Source organism: Aedes aegypti, chromosome 1, assembly GCF_002204515.2.
Source record: "Aedes aegypti strain LVP_AGWG chromosome 1, AaegL5.0 Primary Assembly, whole genome shotgun sequence".
Lineage (NCBI taxonomy): Eukaryota > Metazoa > Arthropoda > Insecta > Diptera > Culicidae > Aedes > Aedes aegypti.
In genome coordinates this window covers 217,907,802-217,919,901 of record NC_035107.1, presented here as the reverse complement: position 1 = coordinate 217,919,901, position 12,100 = coordinate 217,907,802, and the positions used below count along the sequence as shown (strand labels likewise).

The 12,100-nt window shown below is 35.1% G+C and overlaps 1 long non-coding RNA gene across 1 annotated transcript; it reads left to right on the top strand.

Moving 5' to 3' along the window:
* Window positions 1–338: 338 nt before the first annotated feature.
* On the top strand, window positions 339–9,547 carry LOC110681544. The gene is made up of 2 exons (XR_002503253.1): window positions 339–455; window positions 9,392–9,547. It is a non-coding gene; the product is annotated as an uncharacterized LOC110681544 (long non-coding RNA).
* Window positions 9,548–12,100: the final 2,553 nt, after the last annotated feature.

Sequence of the window (12,100 nt, the reverse complement as noted above, 5' to 3'; positions counted from 1 at the left end):
CCTCCGGTGGCATCCCGTCGCGAAAACATTAATAAAAGTGATTTTTGAATAGTTTAGTGATCGCGATTTGTCTACAAGACGGGCGCTGCAGTTGCTTTTATTCCTCCGGATCCGGACAAGGAAATGCAGAAGAAGCCAATCTTTCCATCGGGTGTTAACCCCATACGTACGCGCCCCAACGTATGCCGTCACCTTCCCGGGGAATCAGGAATCCAATTTTAAAGAAATTTGTGTGCCATTCCGGAACTTCGAGACCATCTTGCCGAGAGATTCCGGTGGCCCATGAGAACATCTTGTCGTATGATTTCGACGAACAACATCCGCTGCAACTAGAGCTGGTTAGCGCTCAGGATGACAGGGCATGGCAAAAGAGGAGCACCGAACCACCGAAGGCATACGAGTGATCGTGATTCTACATGGGATTTCGCGATACGCCAGCTAGTTCGGTGTATTGGGTAAGTAAGTTACGATTCTATAACATTCCCCCGAATTCCACTTCCCAGAGAGCACCATTTCTTAGAAAACTAATCAGTGTTGGTAGCGCCTGAATGTCTGCTGTGGAAGAAAAGCTTTTACTTTATCCTAAAGGCTGGCATACTAGGAGTACTTCGTGTATCTGAAGGAAAAAATAGACCCCACAGTGTGGTCCTTAGCCTTTTACACGGTTACTCCCATCACTATATCGTCACAGCCGGGATTGTCACTATATCGGTACTGGCCGGAATACAAGCAATCTCAGGGAAGATCGGGTAACCCACCCTGGTTGGAACTTTATTCGTATGCTGACAGGAAAGGGAGGGTCTGGTTCCCCTTGGAAGGTGTGAATCTGAGTCCTTGTACCATTGTGGAGCATTGAGCAGTACTGGTACTAAGTTCCTCCGCCAAGACAGGTGTTGGCGTAGGCCGCCTGTCGTTAACATTGAACCACTCCTAAGCTTATTACCTTATACAGTGAAACCTCCATGATTTGATGTTCCATGACTCGATATCGACTTTTCCATACTAAAATAGTTACTATGATGGTCTCCTTAGTAGACACCCTTACTACATGGAAAACCCTGGAAGTATCAGGATTTTTTTTCAATCTGGAAAAAAACCCGAATTCTCGGGGAATTTCGATCACTATCAGGGAAATTATTTTGAGGCAGTAATTCATAATAGAATATCTTCTTCTTCTTGGCATTACGTCATCACTGGGACAGAGCCTGCGTCTCAGCTTAGTGTTCTTATGAGAACTTCCACAGTTATTAAGTGAGAGCTTTCTTTGCCAAAGTTGCCATTTTCGCATTCGTATATCGTGTGGCAGGTATACATTATGCCCAGGGAAGTCAAGGAAATTTCCATTACTAAAAGATCATGAACTGACAGGGAATCAAACCCAGACACCTTCAGCATGACTTTGCTTTGTAGCCGCGGACTCTAACCACACGGCTAAGGGTTTATTCACAAATTTCATAACGCTGAAAATGGCCATTTTCGATACCCACCCACCCCCTCGTAACGCATTTAGTATGAATATTTTTCAAATTTTGAATGAGCCGTAGCAGCCTTTCGACCCCCATCCACCCCCTCTAGCGTTATGAAATTTGTGAATGGCCCTAAGATAGAATATGTGCATGCACGTCAAAACCCAGATAGAGCAACCATTAGGGGTCGTACACAAATTATGTCACGCTCCAAGGGGGAGCGGTCAGGCATATCGTGACAAGCCTTACAAACATTTTAGAAGCCGCGTCATAATTCATATGGCATAGACGCAATAATATCTCGGATGTGATCCAACGGACATTCTGCGTCATTGATAGAATTTATGCCCATTTCAAATAATTAATCTATTCGAAGTGGACATTAATACTATTGGTGACGTTCAGTTTGCCTTTTGCTAACCAGAATGATCCGTAGCCACTCTTACTATTAGCTAGCTAGATACATCGTTATAATATACGACGTAGGGAATACTTAGTAGGCGTTGTGAAGCATTGCATTTGCCACCGAAAAGTGAATCTTGTAGGAGACTGTAATAGAAGCCTAAGGTAACTTTACTCTTCAATATTCACTATAAAAATGACTATGGAAAGTAAGACGCTGAGATCGATCATTAGGGTACACTTGCTAGTTTCAAAAAATTGTTGAACAGACAAGGAAAGCGACTTTTTTCTTTAAGGATATATGAACGTAATGACCAATAAATACTTTTAACAACAAAAATGAAATTAACTAGAACTACTACTAAACAGCCTAATTTTGTTAAGACTTGACGACACTTGACATTTAAGACTCTAATCTTACGTAAAAGACAATAGTAATCAGAATAGCACTTGATTGACAAATTATTCAATACCATTTCGACTAGACAGTATTAGTAATGCACTACTATTTCCAACAAATTCTAATGGAGCTGCTGATTTTCATAATGCTTCCTTTTCTCAGAAGCAAGGGAATATGGGTACTTTTCAAAAACTACCACGTCACAATACTAATAAAAAACAGTGTTTATGTGGGCGCCATTGCCTAGTCCGTCTGAGTATTGGTCCTGGTAGAGGGGAAACTTGGCAAAAGCCAGACCGAGGGTTCAGCCTTGACAAGTTAAGCTGTCAGGCAGCTCCAACTGAATACCATACAAAAAAAAAAAAAAAAAAGATATCTCTTAATCAGTGAGGGATTAACATACCTAGGGTTGGTAGTAGGTTTCTTTTTAGAGCTCATTTTTATGCAGTTCTTCAAAAAGTCTATATTTTTGATAAAAGCTCTCTGAATTCTGTATTTTAACCAAAATGGTCCTAAAAGTCTCTTTCTTCTTTATTTTGCTTGCAGATAATTATGTTGCAAAATGTATTCTTACATTTTTGAGAACAGCTTCAGGAATTATCCTTGTGGGTTCTCCAGAGGTTTCATCTGGATTTTTTTTTTTAATTTCTTTATTAGTACCATTACAAATATTACATTCATTTATTATATCTAGGTGTTCTGTGTTATTAGACAACACTATCATCCTAATTTGGTAAAACAAATTTAAGATTGTATTAACATTTTGTTAACAACCTATTACATATCATTTGACGTAGCAGTTCAGATTTTTTATAGGTGTGTTGATTTCACCTGCTTATAAGAGAAAAAAAAGCACGTTTTCAATTTACTTAACCTAACTTAACCTAAATATATAACGCATTAATCGTGGCAATAGAAGATTGTAACGGTTTCATCTTATTAGGAACTTAAAGAGGCTTCTCTCCAGAAGTTTTTCAAGAAATTCATCTACCAATTCTTTCAGCAATTTTTCAAAAGATCAAGTAATGTTCTCTGAGATTATGCACTTGAAAAAAAAAAATACAAACACTATCCTATGATTTCCCCCAGATAAATTTTCACTTACTTTTCAACTGAATTCTCCGGCTGTTACACTAAGAGATCATCCATTTCCACAAAATTTCTTTCAAGGCCTAATTCCAGAGTTTTTGTTAAAATTCAATCAAGGATTTTTTTCAAGAAACCCGACAAGAATTTCTACGCCATGTGATCTACGGTTATTCCAAAGAATAGCTCCTAAAATTCTAGAATTATTCGAGTGAAACTATTAAGAACATTTCAAATGATTCCTTAAATTCAACCAGTGTCTCATTATTCAGTTTCTCTAGAATTTTCCTTCCAGCATTTCATTCAAGGCTCTAGGGGAGGTGTAAAACATCAGTGAAAAAATGCTACTTCATTTGTGGACGGCCCCTAACACAAATGAAGTAGCATTTTTTCACTGATCGAAGCCAAACCTCAAATTTTCAAGAGCAAAAATCTAGAGAACTGAACAGTCGTTTAAGCTGAAAACTTAATCGTTTGGTCACTAGCTGGTGGTGACCAATCGATTAGGTTGTCAGTTTAAACGGATGTTTGGTTCTCTAGCATTGATTTTTACTTAACTTATTAAACATTTAGTTTGTTAATTTATAAATAAAATAGTTTGGACACAAATACAATATATAATTCACATAATTACTTAAAGCTTCATGAAATTTATTTGATTGTCAGGAAAATTATGAAGTTCTTAGAAATTTTTTAATATTATAATATTGATGTTTTCAATGTTTTATTTTTTAAATTAATTTAAAAAATTCAGACAATGAAGTTTGATAAAAAACTGTTTGTCAAATTTGTCTACTCTGTTTAACGAAATTATTCAAAATGCTACGTCCACAAGTTGGGACCCCTCCCTCCCCCTCGTCACAAATTCGAGAAGCCCCCTCCCTCCCCCCTAAAATGCTACGTCATTTATGGACGACCCCTTACTGGAGTTCTTCCAAAAAAAAAAATTGAATTAATTTCTCAAAAAATATCCATGGAATATTTAAAAATTCATTTAAGGTTTCACACAAGTTAAAACAAAAGTTTTTTTTTCAAGAAATTATTCCTACACAATTTAATAGGGATTTCGTTCTATGTTTTTCCAGGAGTTCCTTCACATAATCCTGCAAGATATTATTCAGATATTGAACTGATATTGTTTTTGATTATTAGCAACAATCTTGAAAATCTTCTAAAAGTTCTTCAAGAGTGAGTCCTTCTAGAAATCCTTATTAATCAAGAATGACTTAAGAGATACCCTATATTTAACAGAAGTTACCCTAAAATTTGCTTTTAAAATACGTCAAGATTTTTGTTCAACAATTTCTCAGCTTTTTGAAAAATTTCATTCACATTTTTTTGAAGAAATGCATGGGAAACTTCTGGAAGAAAGCTTGAAAAGAAAATTAAAACTTCCTTAAGAAATCTCTTAGAATTATAGGAAGAATTCCCTAAGAAATCTTAGAAGCAATCTCTGAAGTAATTCTAGGAGGTATCTTTAGAAACATTTTTAATTCAAATCTTAAAGAAATTATGAAAGAAAATCCTGATAAATCCTTGAAGGCATCTGGAGAAGATTCTGGATGAATATAGCAACATGTTTTAAACGGGAGTCTTGGAGGATGTCCTAGAAAAACCGATATGAGAATCACTGAATAAAATTCTGGAGGACTAAGGGATTTCTTGAAACATTTCTGAAATAATATATGAAGGAATTTCTGATGGAAGCCCTGAAGTATTTTTGTGACATTTTTTTTAAAATACAGTTTTGTAGACAAAATTTTCGGAAGAACTGATTAGAAATTGTTTTGGAGAGTTTTCATAGAAAATAATCACAGTTCATCTAGTGATTATTTCCTATGAAAACCCCTCAAAAAAGAAAAATGAAAATCTCAAGTAAGGATATCTATCCATCTCTCTACATGAAAAAATTATTTGCCAAGCTTTTTCAACAGGTGCTTTAAGAATTTCTTCTCAGATTCCTCGAGGAAAAGTTTCTGGAATTCTTCTAGTGTTTGTTTTAGAGATTTCTTCTAGAATATTTTCATTAACTCCTCCAAGGATCTCTCTAGAAATATTTTGCACATTAATTCATATTTCGTCGTTCCATTCCATTCCATTTACGTTTTCTCAAAGGTTGCTCAGGGGAATTTCTACAATATTCCTTTAGAAATTCACACACACTAGTATTGTGTCTAACATTATCCTAAAGATTATTCCAGGATTTCCTCTAATTTTTTTCCAGTTATTCGTCCTCTGATCTCTCCAGTTGAGATTATTCCTACAAGAGTTCGTCCATGAAAATTCTCAAAGGTAACTCAAACTTGGTGGAATTTCTCTGTAAAATAAATACTAAATGAACTCCTGCGAAAAACAGCGAAATAATACATGAATGAAACTGTGGGCTAATACCTGAGTTAATTTCCATAAATTCCTTGAGAACATCATGATAAAAAAGCTGTAATACTTAACGCAATGTCATGAGAAATTAAAAAAAAAGCCCTTGAAAATATTTGTGCTCGATCCGATTATCCGAGATTTTTTTATCTCTTGGTTCCTGTTTGGTTTCTATGTGTATTTTCATATGTTCCTAGTTGGTCTCATTTTGGAAATTTTGGAAACTCTTAAAAAAATTAAATTAACGTAGAATGATTAACACATAATGAAAAAAGTCTGGATGTTTCTTACTGTATCACGAAGACAAAAAAAAATATTGGTATCATCTAAATTCTTTAAACGTTGTGAATAGTTACTTAAACAAGCTTATATTTTTTTAAATGTTTACAGATTTATTAATGTATTTATTTATTTATGATAATATAAATACTAGATACAAAAGTATAGCTTTGTTCCTCAAAAATAAAGTTTGTATTGATTATAAAAAAACATAGATTAAAATCTTGAGGAACGTTCTTAAATTAGTCTTTGAGAAATTTTATAAAAAAATTCGAAATAGAAACGGAAAAAATCCAGAAGTTCCTCCTGGAAAAATTATAAAACATTCTCAGAACGCTTCCACTCCTACTCCTTGAAAAAATCTAAGAGGAAATCTTGAAAGATCTTATGGAATAATTCCAGAAAGCTTGTCTCAAAAGTTCCTAGAAGGAACACATACAGTTATCCAGAAAGAATCTAGAGCAATAACAAAACTTTCAAAACGGGATTTCAGAAGACATCACTACAAGAATTGAATTGAAAAGTATGCCAAATATATATGAAGGAGTTTATGAAGCAATGAATTCTAGAATAATTCCAGAGATTTCCTAAAGGAGGAATTAAAAAGAAGATCCTGGCAAAACTTCTAGAAGGGGTTTTGAAAGAATTACAGAACTCGAAGACAACACTTGAAGAAAAAAAAACATTTGAAAGAATTCCAGGAAGGCCAAATATGGAAAATTGTAGAAATATTAAAGAGAATTCTACTAGAAATAAAAAAAAAATCTTTTTACCGAAGATTTACAAGAAAAACTTATCATATGGTACTTTTTGTAGAAATTCAAGAGGATTTTTAGAACATATTTAGTAAGGAGCTCTTTAAGTGATTCAAAGTGAAATCGAAGATGGAGGGTTAATATTCCGTTGATTCATAGTGGTAATATATGATACCGTCGATGGGGGTGACAATGGGTCTAGGGGGTGAGATTGGGTCAAAACGGAAAAATATGTTTTGTGAAATATTTCAGCTAATAACGCTGATATTACTAAAATTAATAATTCATATGTTAGGGAACATATTATTACACATAATTCATAACAATATGCATTTTTAGAAATAGTAGTTTTTGTTTACTACATCAATAAACTTGCATGTTGAAACTAGATAAAATTTACAACATTAAATTTCTGTTGTACAAAGTATCACGCATGTACTCTAGCCTCTATCGTTGTATTAGTAGAATGTTGAAAGTCTTTTCATTACACATCACAGGTATTTTCCGGAATCTGTTTGATTTTCCCTCAGAAAAAATATTTTTTTCGGTACGATGTCTAAAACATTGAAAATGGGGGTGAGATTGGGTCAAGCAAGAACGATAGAAAATGAAATTCCAAGTCAACTTTTTAGACATTTTACGGTGCCGGGTGTTCTCTTTTTTCATTAAGATGTGTTTATTCTTTCTAAATACAGCATCTCTGAAACATCAAACAAGTCTACTTGAGTATTCCGTGCATTGAATAACAATACAACGCATTTTGACAACTTCTCAAACCAGCAACTGTGTTTCGTGCGCAGCAACCTCGTAAACTTTTATCAAAAGGGTGTTTTTTTCTAAATTTGATTATTTATCAGTGTTTTCATATTATAGAAACATCTCACGGAAGTACAAATGAGTTGGATCGCTGAAATACTGGGATTATGACGTCAACTTCTGCCTGAAATTTATTGATCGTGGAATGTCGCACCGAAATTTAACTATTTGCGAAGGTTTAAAATAATCACTGTTTCAGTACACCTGAATGGGCTTTATAGCAATGGGGATGAGACTTTGAAGACAATTTGAGAGAAACAACAAGAAAATTTATGTAAACTTGACGATAATAATCTTTCTTTTAAGTGGGTTTATCATACTTGTGAAACATCTTAGATATCTTTTTGTCTTGTTTGCATCGTTTTTTATCAATATTTTTCAGTTGTGAATGGTTTTGAAATCATATTCTCGAAAACAAGTTATTTCAATTACAGTGACCCAATGTCACCCCCTCTATGGGGTGAGATTGGGTCATTTTTCATTCACTTGTGGTGCCGCTGTGAATAAATATTTGTCTTTAATTTTTTGAACAGTTGTTAATGTACCATCAAAGTACATGCACACCAAATTTGAAGTTTATTGGAGTTAAATTGCGATAGTTATTCAAAAAATAAATCGCACATATCCCTTTTTGACCCATTGTCACCCCCAACGACGGTACATATGTTAATATAGTTTCTGATTATTGTTTAAATATTAAAAAAAATGTTGGTAAATCTATAGATTTCCAAATAACGCTTCTGAAAATTTTCTTAGCAACGCCACTCCCAACGATTTAACCTATAACCCTAAATCGAAACGATTGGTACGGTTGTCCCCGTTTCTTCCTTCCTTAAATTTAAAATTTTTCGCCTATCATATTATTCATTCGTGAATAACCTGATCGTCATGCTTTTTCAATTCTCTTCAACCCCAAAGTCTGCACAGTAGGCCTGGCCATTTTAATATTTTTATCATGTTGCTGATAAATTTAGGTATTTCCAGGATGCTTTTCAATATTGGCTGTGCAAGCACTTAGAATAGAGTAGAATATAATTTGAAAACCGTTAATTAAGACTGAAGATTTCCGTTATAGATAATTTTTATATATTTCAAAGTTCTAATGAACCATTTGAGAAGACTGAGTTTTTCTGGACAAACATTTGCATCATTCCAAAACATTGAATTGCTGATGAAAGCTGAATATTTATGAGAATGTTTGACTTTTTTTTATTTTTTTTTTATGTTGGATTATCAATAAAACTATTTATTTCAAAAACCTTCGCATCTAATGAAAAATATAAAAAAAATCCAATTTTTCAGGAGGTGATGCAATTTGTCAAAGACTATTCCTAGCACTTATCGATGAGCGGGTTTAGAAGCAAAGGGGCATGACAAAATCTTAGTTTTGATAAAATAGACCTAGTTTTGATAAAATAAATAGAATAGAAATGTAGTTTTTTCATCAATTGTTCATTGCATACAAACTGTATGGAACCGAAAAACAAGTCAATTCATCTGTAGTGGAACTCCCGAAGCCCTCCTCGAGAGGCTTGGGCTTTCAACGGTATGACTAAAAGAGAAATAACTTGCCATATACCTGCATTTCTAGACGAGGGACTGCTTGTAGAATTTCGAAAATTTCAGGTGAATCTATGGCAGAAAGATTTCCTAAATCGGGTTTGTTTGAAATCTTTGCATCTAAGAATTCCCCAAAAATAAAGAATGAATTAAGATCTTGAAAACTGATATTAGTATAATATTTGAATGATACTTCCGTTAATGTGGAAAACTCAAATCTTATTCAATAACATTTTCTTTCTTTTTTCTAGATCAACAACGAAAACTTGAACGGGCTTTGCAGAGCATATGTGAATAATTCCATTGCAGTTCGTCGGATTTATCACCTGAAGCATCCCAACGATGGTTATGGTTCATCAGTTAGATAAATGCTAAGGTGAAGATGAATCGACGCCAAACCTCAGATTTTCACAAATCAGGAAAACCAAACTTCCTACTAAGCTGAAAACTTGATCGATTGGTCACCACCAGGGAGTGACAAATCGATCAAGTTTCCAGCTGCAGCTCCAATGAAAGTTCGGTTCTTATATTTGTGCTCTTTAAAATTTCAGATTTGGCTTCGATTCATCTTTACTTTAATGCAAAAAAATGTAATATATGATTATGAATAAAAATGTAATTAATGTTTTAAATGACTCTATATTGTGTTTATTCACAAATTTTACAACGCTGAAAGTGGTGGGTGGTTGTCCTCAAAATGATACAGCGCTTAAAACATTTGAAGAATATTCATGGAAAAAGCGTTACGATGGGAGTCAAAAATGTGCATTATTGGCGTTTTAAAATTTGTGAATGAACCTTATTATTATTATCATTATTTATGTGAAAATATTTTAACATTTTATCATCAAATCTGTTCAATGGTTGATTAAATTGCTTTTACCATTTCCAAAATTAAAAGCTTCAAAAATAGCTCAATTTGTGGGTAAACGCCCATTTAACATCATAAACATTATCTAAAAGCAAAAAGTAAGAGGTTGTTTCCGAGATACGACCGCCAAGTTGACGTTGGATAACGTTAGCTTCTTCTATTTCCTGATTTAGGACAGTCACGAACTTATGAAAGATTTACCTAGAAATCTAAAAATCTAATCAATTTTCAAACTATTTGTTGCATGTCAATTCTGATCTATTATGGATATTGAGTGTTATTATTTGGTTGGTTCGGTTAACACTTCACCACCGATAGAACCGGTCGATGGAAGAAGAAGCATGGGCGGTAACTTTTGCTCTCCAAATAAACAGAGAAAGAGTTTTGGGTGATCTGTTTGTAGTATGAAAATGATGTCCGTAATAGGGAATGCATCACCAAACTCGCAACTAATCAATAATCATGACTGCGATAATTGACAAGAAATTTATGAATGAAATGGATCACTTGGGAAATGCGACCGTTCCTTATGAATAATCCCAGAGATAGTCATATTCTTTAGTCCTTACATTTAATAGATGGAAATAATATCCTTAGGGGCCATCCATTTATTACATAAAGGTTCATGGGGGGAGGGGGTTTCAGATTTCTCACGCGCAATACAATTTATATTTTAATTTATTTTTATTTCTATACAAAAATTAAAGGGGGCTGTGTACAAGACCCGATTGCATGACGTTAACTACGCTGCGTCCTCGGAAACAGCCTCAAATTGCCGTATTGTCAATTATTCGTAATTAATCAATTATTGTATGATGGAATGAGATGAATTAAGAGATTATAGCAAGTATGTGGTAAACACATTAGGGAATATTATACAAATAACTCTTTAAAACACATTTGTTGGCTCTGAAAAGGGCCAATTGAATTGTTGAATTTGCGTAACACGGACACATTTTGACGGCGCACTGGTTTCAATCCTCCTCGCCCGATGAGATTTGCGATGCGGATGACGATGTGCGCGTCAACAAGCGGCTTTGGTCGATTTTATTCAGCCATCACGAACAAATTAGGGAATATTACACAATCAACTCTTTAAAACACATTTGTTGGCTCTGAAAAGGGCCGATTGAGTTGTTGAATTTGCGTAACACGGACACATTTTGACGGCGCACTGGTTTCAATCCTCCTCGCCCGATGAGATTTGCGATGCGCATGACGATGTGCGCTTCAACAAGCGGCTTTGGTCGATTTTCTTCAGCCATCTCGTACAACAGCTTGCCTCAGGTGGCGAGGAGCTGAGCAGGTTTGGAGGAGCTCTTACCAGCTCGAAAGCGAAAACAGAATGAAACCAGATTCAACGAAGGAGGGATGCTTTATACCCTTAGAATAGCAGATGATGCTCCTCCTTTCATATTCTTCGTTTTCTTATCTGGGAAATAGGCTATATGAAACTGATGTCTGGGTAAGGGATGTACAGATTAGCATTATGCTGTTATTGCAACCCGACGGCACTGCAGCAGCATCCTCGGAAACAGCTCCAAATTGCCGTATTGTCAATTATTCGTAATAAATAAATTATTGTATGATGCTATGCGATGAATTAAGAGATTATAGCAAGTATGTGGTAAACACATTAGGGAATGTTATACAAATAACTCTTTAAAACACATTTGTTGGCTCCGGAAAGGGCCGATTGAATTGTTGAATTTGCGTAACACGGACACATTTTGGCGGCTTTGGTCGATTTTCTTCAGCCATCTCGAACAAATTAAAGAATATTACACAATCAACTCTTTAAAACACATTTGTTGGCTCTGAAAAGTGCCGATTGAATTGTTGAATTTGCGTAACACCGACACACTTTGACGGCGCACTGGTTGCAATCCTCCTCGCCCGATGAGAGTTGCGGTGCGGATGACGATGTGCGCTTCAACAAGCGGCTTTGGTCGATTTTCTTCAGCCATCTCGAACAAATTAGGGAATATTACACGGACTGTTACGCCTGTGCCGCTCGATCTAATGAACCAGAATGACCGCGCTAGCCTCCCGCATGGCAATGACAGCGGAGCACTGGCTGGTAGCGACG